Below are 13,595 nucleotides of genomic sequence, written 5' to 3'. Positions count from 1 at the left end.
CACACACTTTTTAATTTTCATTTTATGTATCTGTAATATTTGTTTATTTTTTTATTTTATTTTTTGTTTGTTAAAGGGATAGTTCAGCCAAAAATGAAAATTTGTTGTTTATCTGCTTACCCCCAGGGCATCCAAGATGTACAGTAGGTGATTTTGTTTCTTCAGTAGAATACAAATCATGATTTTTAAATTCAACCGTTGCAGTCTCTCAGTCGTACAATGCTTGGCAATCGTAACCGAATCTATTAGAGAAAAAAAAAAAACATGCACGGAAAAATCCCAAATTAAACCCTTCGGCACTTGACCATACATCGATGTGTAAAGACACAAAACAATCGGTCTGTGCAATAAACTGAACAGTATTTATATCAATTTTTTTTTTTTTTTTTTTTTTTTTTTTTTTTTACCTGATTCACACAACGTCCGAACTGTTAGAACTCTTGTGAACGCGACTGGCACTCCTGATTGAGATTGTAGATAGAGTGTTAATGGTCTATTTGAGAGATGCACTTATAAGTCTGCGATCCACCATAAAGCAAGAAAAAAATGATGCAGGCTGCTGTGAAGCTCGTTCACAAGAGTTCTAACAGTTCAGACATTGCGTGAATCAGAGGTAAAAAAAAACAAACAAAAAAAACATATAAATACTGTTCTTTTCAATTCTTAAAACTATAAAAAAACTTAACCATCAAAAAAATGAACCTCCAACACTATTTCTATTACACATTTATAAAATGTTAAATTTAGGTTTTATATATATATATATATATATATATATATATATATATATATATATATATATATATATATATATAAACTTTTCCTCTAACACAACTGGGTTATTTTATATATATAAAATCTTACTATGTATATTGTGTAGACTAACCGGGACCTGTCACAACACTTACATATTGTTGCTCTTTTTTTGGTTTGTTTGCTTCTATTGTCCTCATTTGTAAGTCGCTTTGGATAAAAGTGTCTGCTAAATTATCAAATCTAAATGTACATACACATTTTGCTTCTATAGCCCAAGTTTTGTAACCTTTGTTGAACTGATCTGACCTGATATTCTTTCAGAATACATCACTTTTCCAGGCAGAGTATTGTACCAAACTTGTAGATCCTGTGGAAAAATGAATGGATGTGACCAAAAATGTAGTAATACAAACCCACTTAGAACTCCAAATCCAAATTGTGGCAGAGAGGGAACTCCCTGACTGAGTGTTCATAGCCAGGCCCATTAAGGAACCCAATGTGAGGAACGTTCTGTCAACACACCCCGCAGCCTCCCGCCACACAAATACACAGTTCCAGTTCCCACAGCGTTGCCATGACAGCAAAGAGCCCATTACATAATGCTGCGGTGACCCACTCTTTCCTGCAACGGACTCCAAGCAGGATGTGTTGGAGTTGTGATGAGTGTAAGCTCTCTGTGAGATTCCCTGATCCGCCACGTGCAGAAATAAACCTACCTTTTGAGATCATGAGATTCTGGGAAAAGATCAGGTAGGGTAAAATTAGTGGGGAAAAAATGTCGTTAAAGTGATAATTCAAAGGTCATGTCATTCCAAACCTGACTTTCTTTCTTTAATTTTGCCCATAAAATGAAAGTCAGTGGGGTCCAAAACTTTGTGCTTGAGGAAAGCAGAGACTTGTGGTCTGGTTCTAATGAGTTTCTATCAAACGACTTTGTTCCTTGCAGAAGCACATGTGTTTGACATTAAAGTTGGGAGACTATAAAGCGATACAGTTGATGGCAGACATCAGGAACAAAAGGAGGAACAGATGTAAGGTAGGAACACAGAGCGACGTCAGCTGGCTAAAATTATCCGAGGACATCCCTGCTCGCCACGTGGGTCGGCTGTGTGGGGAACACCTCCTGCCAGTGGAGGCCCATACAAATGGGACAGAGAGCATAAATCTTCCCCCTGAGGCCTTAGACACACCCTCATCTTCTGGCTCGCATTGTCCTCCAGCTCTCAGCAGCTTGAGGAAACGACTGCTACTCTTTTTGGACAGGAGATGTGAAAACGATTCCTTTGAGAGATGTCTACTTTTACCATGTGGCTCTGGCCGCGAGCTTCCGACTATTGACGCAGCTCATCTATGCTTCTCACACAATGTGTTTATCAGGTAAAACAGCAGATGGGAAGATGGTTGAGGGATGTTTCAATGAGGCATAGCAGACGTAAGAGGTGTCATTAATCTTCTTTAACTTGATGTTGACGGGAGGCATCTACCTGAATGAGAAAAGACCAACGATTATATTATAAAATGTAAAATTGTATCGTATACATGTAAATGTATCATAAATTCTTCAAATAACCAAAAAAAAAAAAAAAAAAAAAGAAAAAAAAAAAAAAACACTTTGTTTTTTGAGTCACTGTTGTAACTGAAAGGTAGGGATCCCATTCCTACAGCTGCCATATTTTGTATTACAAGTTCCCAAATTTATTTTCTTATGAGTGGTCATAAAAATCAAAAGCATTAAATGGATAGTTCACCCAAAAATGAAAAATCTGTCATCATTTACTCACCCTTATGCCACATTTGTAAAACGTTGTAAACCAAATCACATTAATATCAATTAAAAAAAAAAGCACATACAAAAATAACAGTTTTCCATTGAGACATTACATAAGAGAGAAACTCATATAGGTTAGGAACAGCTTGAGGTTGAGTAAATGATGACAGTTTTCATTTTTTGGTAAACTGTCCATTTACAATGGGGCCATAGTCTTTAGATTACATCATGACTGTGTGAATGCACAATGTGGTTGGTTACAGTTTCTAGTTGTCAACAAATGCATGTTTTTGTATTTTGTTTATAACCATGGTGGGATTAGTTTTTGCAAAGATGCTCAGATTTCAAAAGCAACACTGTTTCATTCCCAAAATCCAACCCATATGTTGGCCACGGGCTAAGTATTCCTGATTTCAATTCCAAACCACTTTTTATGTGTAATAATTCTCAAAATGGCGTTTTTTTTTTACAGCATTATCCGATCACAGTTCTGTGCCTGAAATTTATGATTGAGCTAAGAATAAATTTGTAACATTACAAGAATAAAGTCATGTTTCGAGAATGTAGCCTTAGGCCTATTATGCCTTAATCTCATAATAGGCTTATAACTGCATTTTGCATTTTACAATATTATACATATTTCAGTGTGGGACTAAAAAAACTCCAAATACTGTGACTTTGTGCTTGCAAGAAAAAGAAAAAAGGTTGGGCATTGACTCAAATTTCACAAATCGATTTGACAGTACAATGCAGATTTCAGTAAGTTGTTCTTTTTCTTTTAACATAGGCCTACCTTCTGATGTCCATTCATGTTTATTTCATTCTGTAACTGGTTAAAGTGGAGGAGATGATCAGTTTACGCGCACTTCGCGCTGCCGCTTCTCTTGAACTGAGGTGCTACAGCGATCTGCTACTCAACAAAATAGCACCAAAATGGCATTTATTGTTTGAATTTTGTAATAAAATGGACAGAGTTTGAAATCTGAGACTTTGAGCCAGATTTAGCCCCTAAACAGGGCAAATTAGCATTAGAGCGCAATTCCATAAAAGCGCAGATGGTAAGGGAAAATTCTACATGTGATTTATTGACAATGCGCACATTAAAGAACATAGACGCAGCCGGATCATTTCCATAATGACCAGAGCAATGTACCAAGAGCAGCGCAAATTATAGCCTGTTTTAAGACATGTTTTTTGGGGGGTGTTGTTAAATAATGGCGCAAATACCAGTGATTTGATGAGTACAAATGTTAGTAAATCGCATTGCGTGATTCATTTTAATACTCCCCTCCCATAAATTTAGTGTTTGAAAGGGAAATTCCTAAAATAGCATATTCATATGCATATTCATATTTAATAATAAAAATAACTGTCCACGCATTTTCAGCGCTAATTCTTCACTGCGCATCTTAAATCCTGACAGGCTACTATTTCAAAACCAAAAAACGGTTTGCGGTGTAGTAAATCTGGCCCTTTGTTTCATATTAGAAGTAACAAAGATTATTGAAATTTATTGAATGGGAAGCGTTCTACAATGATTAACTGAAAACAGGATAGATCAATTGCTGGAATTTAAGAATCAATATAATTTTGTAAAAATGGGAATCGATTAAAATAGAGAAATCAATATATATATATATTTTTACCCAGTCCTAAGAAAATACTGAAGGGCATCAACATCAGCATGTAAACACACTCACTTTTTAAACACACTGTCAATGGTTTTTACATTGTAAACAAATGTAAAAAAGATACTGGTGCTCCGCATAGCAAGATTATTTGCATTAAATATGTATATTAGAAGACTGCACCTGAGGGGAATAGGAGCGGCCTATAGAGAAAAACACAGTGAGTCACTTTAAGTGCATTATACAGTACATGAAGCTGTTGCCCAAGCATGGCACATTGTTCTGGAAAAGATACCTTGCATACTCCCATTTCCTAGCTACAGCTTTTACACAAACATGATCATATATTACAGCTTGTATACATCTTTTAAATTATTTTACTTACTTTTCTCTCTCTCTCTCTTTTTTTTTAACAAAAAAGGTTCAGAATGTTTAAAATTGATTTATTTTTTATGCAATTATTTATTTTATTTTATTTTATTTATGACCGACATACAGTATTTCTCTTGTCAGCTGACTGTTTATTTAAGAGGGCCAGGTTCTGGTGGAATTTTGGAAATGCATACACATGACATGAAAACAACAGGGCACGCACCAGCTGGATACATTGACATGAATCAGAGGTTGTTTCCAAACCAAGCACCAGCATAGGGATTTCATCTGGAAGATATTAAAAAAAGTTTTATCAGGGCGTGTCGCTATCTTTTCAGCCTCCCACATTTTCTCACTCATTCGGTTTCTCTTATAAAACACACATAAATTTTTCCCAAACAGATGAGCTGTGAACAGAACACAGAGGTGTGTCTGAAGCAGCTAACCGCGATCATTATACAGTGGAAGCAGTGCTGAGGGACACTTGGGAATTCACAAATATGTCATTCCTCCCCTGTCTCCTTGGAGTTCATTGTGAGTTGCTAAATTTATTGCATGGAAAGACCCCAAATGTTTGGCAGAAAATGGGGTCTTGGCCATTGATATGTCTGTTTGAAAGATAACCAGCTTTGACTGAACTCTGGAGGCCAAGAGGAATCTTGGGTTATGTGGGAGAAAAACCTGAAGTTTAAAGGAATAGTTCATGCAAAATGAAAACTCTGGCATCATTTATTCATGCTTGAATTCATGCAATAAATGCCAATTATTAGGACCAACATTGTTTTGAACCCTACTGACATTCATCATGGGGACAATTAAAACATTCTTGTGTTTAACAAAAGCAAAAAGTATCTAAATACTATTTGAGGCCAATTTAATTTATATTTTTATCCATACAAAGTCTCATAACCAAATGCAATTTTTTTATTTGAATCTAAGTATTTCATGCAAGGATTTTTTGAATGCTTTAATACTTTTATCCAGCAAAAACACATTAAAGTTACTGTAAAGACACATGTTACAAGATTTTTTATTTAAAATAAAAGCTGATCTTTATATTCATATATTCAACATGATATTCATCAAGTATCATGGTCTCCCAAAAAATACTGAACAGCACAACTGTTTTCAACTTTGATAATAATATAATAATGTTTCTTGAGCAGCAAATCAGCATATTAGACTGATTTCTGAATCATGTGACACTGAAGACTGGAGTATTGATGCTGAAAATTGAGCTTTGCATCACAGGAATAAATTACACTTTAAATCTTTAAAAAAGAAAACAGTTGTTTTAAATTGTAACAATACTTCATGAAATTACTGTTTTATTGCATTTTGATGAGATAAATGTAGCTTAGGGGCACATAAAAGACTTATTTAAAAAAAACTGAAAAATTTAACTATTTAAGCGGTGATATACAGTAACTGTGTAGGGAAGAATCTCATTTTAAAAAGCCCTGCCCTGGCACAACCCTCAGTCCACAGACGCCCACAGGGCGTATAACCTACGTGAGACCAGGCACACAGATATAAGTGGGAGCTAAATGACTCTATCCTCCCTAAAGCAAAGACGGAGGGGAGAGGAATTTTCCAGAAGTGGTGTGAAAGGCCCATGTGTGTCTTCAGTTTAGACTGCAGCAACTAAAGAGAGAAACATACAGAAATAGGGAGGGAAGAAAAGAGAGAAAGAGCAAGATTAGCTAATGAAATTGGGTAAAGCATGGCTTGCTCAATATATTGCCATTAGAGAGCAAATGAACCCTCCCATGCTGTCTGGGAGAGAGGTGAGGTTGGGAAACTCCTTCCACATGATGCAGGATTCTCCTCAGATGCCGAAAACATGACCAAGAAGTCGTTTAAAGAAGTTAGTTTTCCATAAACAATTCATAGAAAAGATGGCCCTTTCCTCTGTGAAAAAAAATTAAATAAATTATTTGCTCACGGGACATTTTAGGCAACCATTTATCTGGACTATTCTGTACCAAACCATTAACTAGCATTTAAAACCTGATGTAAATTATTGTAACCGTTGCATTTCTGCAAAAATACAAATGTGATATCACATAAATAACCTCAAATTACAGTAGTTTTCTCTCAATATTACACCATTTAGCCACTGCAAGAAATGAGCTGCTGGTGGATCTCTAAGCATTTCACCCAGTGCCCGGTGAACCCACTTCACACAACTGTTAATCTTTCCACACTGTTGCCGTTTACCAAAGCGTTAGCATGGCAACGGACATAAACTGGTGCTGTTGCTTGAGGAGGCGTTTTGTATAAACAGTGTCCTCTTTATTTCAGTGCTATCAGATTTATGATCCAAAACCACCAGATGAGTCTGTGTCAAAACACTCCATGCTCATTGGAATACAAAACAGAGTCTTTCTTATATGTGTATGAATGCAAATGTTGTTGTGCTTTGATCTGCACAACAACATGGCTGCAAACATTTCTGTTGTGATGAAGGTAGTTGACTGTGTTTGCATGACAAAATCTTTCAGGAAACTCAAGAGAAGTTATAGCCTGCTGACAGAAGCAGCAAAGCAGGTTTTCTCATTCTCACATTAACCGTAGCACAACAGTCTTAAGAAAAAAAGTCACAAAATAGTGAGCATTAGTTGTAAACATTAAAGGCATGGTTGAAAATAAATCTGCAAAAGCGCTTCTAATCATGTTAGATAACTAAACAGTACTTATGTTTACAACATATATATATATACACACACACACACACACACACACGAGTGCACATAAGTTTTTTAGCCTGGTTCTCATAGGAGAACCTGGAGATTTGGTTTGGTCCTCACACTGCACATGGTGTGATCCATTAAATATAACTATAAAAAATAAATAAATAATAGTGATAATATTATTGCACTTTATTTAGATAAATAAAATAATAAACAAAATAATAGTGTGATAATACTATTATATTTTAAAATAAAAAGGGAGTATTAAATACAATTTTGTTATAGTAAACTTAAAAATAAAATGCTAATATTTACTTTATATATGATTTCATAATTTTTAACCTTAAAATCAGCAGGCTTTTATTTTTACGGATTGCCGGCATCAGTGAATGAAATGTCACAGTTTTCCTGGCAATCACAAGAGCAGAAACAATAGGATTTGGTTTATTTTCCGACATATGGTAAATGAATGCCTCTGACGTCAGGTTTGTATATAGAAAAGAAATGGGAAATCATGAGTGCTCATTGCTGCTTTTACATTATCTTATCCCTCTAATTCCCTACAGCTCACTACACCTCAGGCTTAGTGTTTCAAGGCAAAAGAGCTGCAACTAAGTAACATCCAAACAAGTCTGTGACAGTTCGTATTGTTCATGATACTTGGCTCGAACATTACAGTGATACAAAGACCGGCATTCCATGAGGTGCATTCTTTCAGCAAGCATGGACCAGCTCTCTAGTGAATCAGTCTCAGGGGAAGGGAAATGTTTGTGTTGTGTAATGCCAAAACAAGCCAAGCACAGCCATGAAATAATGCTAAGGTTTATACTCTCACAGGCTTGTTAGCAATCAAGCAGCAAGCGGGCCAAACTGATTCAAATACCTTTTTAGGAAAAGGTTACACTGACCTTGACAGGTTTGGGAAAAACCTAACCTAACAGGGCTAAAGTTATATAAAGGTTGTGTAAATGTTACAGTATGTTAAATGTTAAATACTCATACAATTGGTCATCCAAAAATGAAAATTCTATCATCACATACTCATTCTGTGGGAAATGTGCTTTACAAATAAAACACTTGGTCACATACCTCTTTCATTCACCACAAATCTAAATGTGTGCACATGTTTTGCGCACTTGATATTAAAGGTATGGTATAGGCGATTTCGGAGTGGCTAGAAATAGCAATCTAGCTTTGAATGCATAAGATCCCACCCTCCTTGCATAGTCACTCTCCAAAGCCACACCTCCTCCAAAACACATGACCGCACACAGGCTAACCAGCGACAGTGAGGGTAACTGTTATGGTTATAGTTGTGCTGTGGACTATTTTTAAAACTCTATTAAACAGGCCTTTTTGTATATCAGGTCTGTTTGTATATAAAGAGCAACATAAGTAAACATATTAAAATCCTGAATTAACTTATGCTTAACTAATATCTATCAGGTGGACACTTTTTTAAAGCAAACTTTGAATATTGCTTCTGCTGGAAAGTAGCTCTGAAAATAAATGTTATGACAGATGTGGGTGTGATAAGGGTGAAAGGTTAAAAGTTAAAGGCTAAGAATTGGGTTAATTTTGACATTATTGTGTCACCACCAGCGGAACGTGCCGTCTCACTGTCTTTTGATGTCAAATGTCCACTTTTCTCTTGATCTGAAAGATGGATGGGTCGAAAAAACTGATAGAAAAAAGAAGCTCTTGATATTCATGCCTATACAAGGTAGTCACACCTTCCTGCTGGAGACGTTTCTTAGCCCAGCTTACTAAATCCAGAGCAAATATTGTTATTATTTTAATAAAGTTTTTTTTTTAAAGAGTTTTACAGCCTTATGTACCTTATTGTGTGTTGCAAGAGTTGGCGAAACAATAGGATGGTTCTTTTCTAGGTGGATCAGGGATGTATAAGACAAGAAAATAGTATTACCCAGAATGCATTGCATAACTTGGTATGTATTTGGTTATGCAGTGCCACTGGCTTTTCGAAGATTGTAAGATACAGTGAGAGAGCTAGAAACACACTTACATGCTGATTTTCTGGACTCTTTTCCCCAAGCAAGGAAAACTATAGAGTGGATGGTTAAAACAAATGCAAAACAACCTATAACTCATAAATGTAAGTATGTTTTATCTAAAAAAGAAAAAGAAAAAAGAGTTGTAGAACTAAACAATTGAGTTGTGTGAGCAGAATCAAACAATAGAGGATCAACTGAATGAGTTAACCAGATGTTTTTTGGCATTCATGTCAAAAGCTTATGCCATATTCACTTTTCTTGGTCAAACTACGGTGTGTGTGTCTGAGGGGCTGAGCACTGATGGATTGTGTTTGCCTCTGCTTGTACGTTTTTCCAAGGTGAAGTAGGGGAAATGAGACCATGTACAAAGGCAGGAAACTAAGGCAGTTGCTAGGCTATGCAAACTGAACCTGGAGAGCCCATGGTTAATGGGGCCCATGAAATCTGTGTCAAACAGAGTTGAATAAACATCAGGACCAGCAGTAAAACAATGCAGCAAGAATGTACTGGAATAATCGTTGTCATCTTTCATTGTTCATCTGCATTCTTGATTTAAGCAGTGAAGTCCTACTTTGTAAATACTTCAATGTTGATCTGTTGATCTTGACTTAAATAGTTTAAAGATTTGTTTGAACGGAACACCTTAAAAGGTCTCTCGTGGATAAAACACAACCAATTTGGGAGCAACTACCACTGCTATTCTAAACACAGTGGCCCAAAAAAGTATTTAGACACTTGTGCCAGGTTTAAAATGGTAAAGAAATATCAAACTTAATGATATCTGCAAACCAAAAAAATTAACACATTTACTCAGGAACTTCTGAGCCGTTTCAATGAGTAATATAATAACAAGTAACTAAAATTGACTGACTTACATTAGTAGATGCAATATTACTAGTTACTCTGTTAATTTATGCTCCGCAAAGGAAAATAATTCGAATCTCAAACACAATCAACTGCTGCATCTCTGAGCAGCATTTAGCAATGTGCTTCATTTCTGAACAAATCAGAGTGTTTATGAACAAATCAATGTCAATGACTCAAAAGTACTTATTTATCTGAATGCCTGTAAACTATCAGGCAAAACAGCTCTGATGATTTATCATATTACACAAACTATGAATTGTTTTAAAAATGTCAACAGGTGTAGCTTATGCTATAACAATGAAACATTATTACCTTTTCAAAATAGGTAATTCACTAGAAGTTGCACTTTGAGTAGTTTGCGCTAATATTTTCAGTTCTATCAATTTGCCTATTGTCGCATATTGACATGACCACAACAGTGGAAACTCACGAATATTCATGCTTTATTCATATTGTGAGTATTCTGTAGTCGACTACACCCATAATGCGCTGTTATTACAATGAAATCGCATTCGCAGCATTGAATTCATTCCTTTCTCATGTAGTGGACTTCATACCCTCATTCACAATTCCCTAGATTTCTCCACTAATATAGTCTAGGCTACTAAATGAGTGAATGAAAACGAGTAAGCGAAATCGGCCACTGAGTTTTGGGTGAACTATCCTTTTAACTGTGGCATAAAATTCCAAATAATTTTACAATACACGGTGTTCAATCTGAATATGTGACAAGTATTTTCTGACATGTATATAGTCTATTTCATAATTAATATGAAAAGTTAACTCAAACGTCCCAAAACACCTTGCAATTTCAAAAATATACAAAAGAGTGTGATCTCATTCGAATCCTCAGTTCTTAAAACATTTTTTGTCCTACCCAAAATAAATAGCAATCATGCAAAATAAAAACACTCCCAGTGAATAATAAGTTGCACTAATGTCTTAAATGGTCTTAGTGGAATCTGGATACCACATGGCTCTTTAGCTATGTTTGGGGAGAGCTAGTGTCTCTGGGTGGGGCTTCTCATTATTGCTGCCCTAGGGAGAAAAAGAGATAAACAGAACAGGAGAGAAATAGATGGAGTGAGTAAGAACATCAAACAATGGTCTAATAAACCAAAGATGGGTGCGGAGAGCTCATTTAATATCATATTTGAGCTGACGCAATGAAAAGGGCAGGAAAAAGAGGAGTGTACGAGATAGACAATAGCACAAAAGAGCGCCGAAAGAACCCAAAGCCAACCGCAGATATGATTTAAAGACCATTTGGGCTGTACCAGGGATTTGTTTTATTTGCTTGCCCAAAGTTGGTATGATCATGCCCAGATGACAGAGTACACCTGAAACCCTGGGTGAAATCTCATCTGCTTCAAATCAGCACACCATATGCTAAAACAGCAGGGATGGGTCTGGGTTAAAAATATTGATTTTAATAAATTCTCATTATGATGAACCAATATTCTTAAATCCCCAAGAATCGTAGATGCTTTCAGTTGATCAAAACTTACTAAACATAATTGTAGCATCCTCCCATCCAATAAATCACAATAGGCTTCATGTTTTGTTACTTTTGATACGAAAAAAGTCTCAACCTTCAAATTCTGTCAATTTTATTTCAAAATCTAACCAGTAAATACTGTTTTGGCGCTCTTTAGTGTGGTTTAGCCACCTGGGTTCAAACATAGTATGTATGAATTTGAATGAACATCATAAATTATGTTGAAAGATAGCTATACAGTACAACTTACCGAAATGTATCGCGTCTCATGCAGTCGCTCATTCAGTGTTTCAACCGTGGATAGACATAAAAATACAGCTTGTAAACACCGTCACATGTGTAGGCCTACATTTACCTCAGAAAAGCCATTCAACGACCATTGTTCATTTTTAACTTTAATAGCCTACTGCGGTAGCTACCAACTGAAAGGGTTACCTGTATAGTTAATTAAGAGATTTCCTTCAAAAAATGTGCACTATCTGTACCTGATATAGATATCAAAATTAATCGAAATCAAAAAGTGTCTGGCTCATTCTGGCAGCCAGCACATCAGTTCTGTTTCCGTCACTGTTATGTGTCAAATTCTCTCTTGTTTTCTCTTTTTTTTAGGAGGAATGTTGTTGGAGAAGCTTATCAGTCAGTGAGACAGCTGACATTTATCTTGCATTCTTACTCGGCCTCCCCTCTCTTTCTCTTTCTTAGTCAGCTGTAGCTGGAGCCTGTATTCACATTCCTTTCACACTTACCTGGAGCATCTGGATGATCATACCGTTGGATCATTTCTAAACAAAGTAGCCTACAACAAAGTCACAGAACTTGCCAAGTAATGGTTGGACAAGGTTTTTTTCTTACAATATTGTTGCCATAGAATCATAGTCAAAACCTTAACCACACACTTCCAAAAAGGAAAATGACAGACTGATAAGAATGTTGTTCAAACCTCAAATGAGCCCTGGGCCAAACCCCAAACCTGGCTGTCAAAAATGTGTCGCACCGTAACGTACTCAGGAAAATCATGATGAGCGGCTTGTCATTAAACAGGGTCAGTTATGAACAAGCATCATTGCTATGAACAAAATAATGAAGGCTGGTTCCTTCAGAATGAGGAAGAGCGCCTTCTGCAGGAGCATCTCAACTTGCAGCAAAAGCTAATGGACCCAGAAGAAACAGGTGTTCACATTAATACTGCACCTATGTTTGTAAATAATACATGTAAATCCTCTGCCTATCTATTATCTGATTTATGCGGCCATGTGCCATTATAATGTGCTACCACCAGATTATTTTACAATAATATGGTTTATATTACACTACACAATAAACCGGTTTAGTTGTATACATGCTTATCTAGGAACATTTTCTCAGCTAAAGGCCAGATAAACATGACCACGATGAGGAGGAGGGTCTGTTTTGTGAGTAATGAGTATAATTCCAGGATCCCATTTGTCACATTTCTGCTGTCACCCGTAGGATCCTCCAGGGTTTTGGATCCTCTCCCTGTCCTGTCTTGACTCTTCATGTGTGGGGCCTGTGCTATAGTAACACTAAACAGAAGCAATGGTTTGCATCTGGGTTTCATCACCCCGGGGAGCTACAAATCAACAACCATCTCTCTCACACAGTTAGTGCTCACGGGGAAAACAAGTGCTAGTGCGGCAAGAGTGTAAGTAAGTGTGCTGCGTGTTTGGCAGGGAAAGCACCATTTAAATAAATTCCTGCATGAGGGGCTGACATTGAAGGAAAGAATTCCCTCCTGGAAAACTCCACCCTAGTGTGGCGTGAGGTGAGGGGAGGTGAAACAGCCGAGCCCCTCGTGTGACTGCGGACAGTTACGATAGGAGGAAATGACGGTATAGTCTTAAGTTCGCTGCTATTAGAGACAATGGAACCAGGCTTCCTTGAATTGTGCCCAGTTTCCACAGCTTAGTGTAAGACAACACGCGGAGGGATAACTTTTCCCTAAAAGTGCTGGCCTGGATTGGAATTTTCAATGGTATG

Source organism: Cyprinus carpio, chromosome B25, assembly GCF_018340385.1.
Source record: "Cyprinus carpio isolate SPL01 chromosome B25, ASM1834038v1, whole genome shotgun sequence".
Taxonomy (NCBI): Eukaryota; Metazoa; Chordata; class Actinopteri; order Cypriniformes; family Cyprinidae; genus Cyprinus; species Cyprinus carpio.
The sequence above is the reverse complement of the archived record's forward strand: the minus strand, read 5'-3'. Positions refer to the sequence as shown.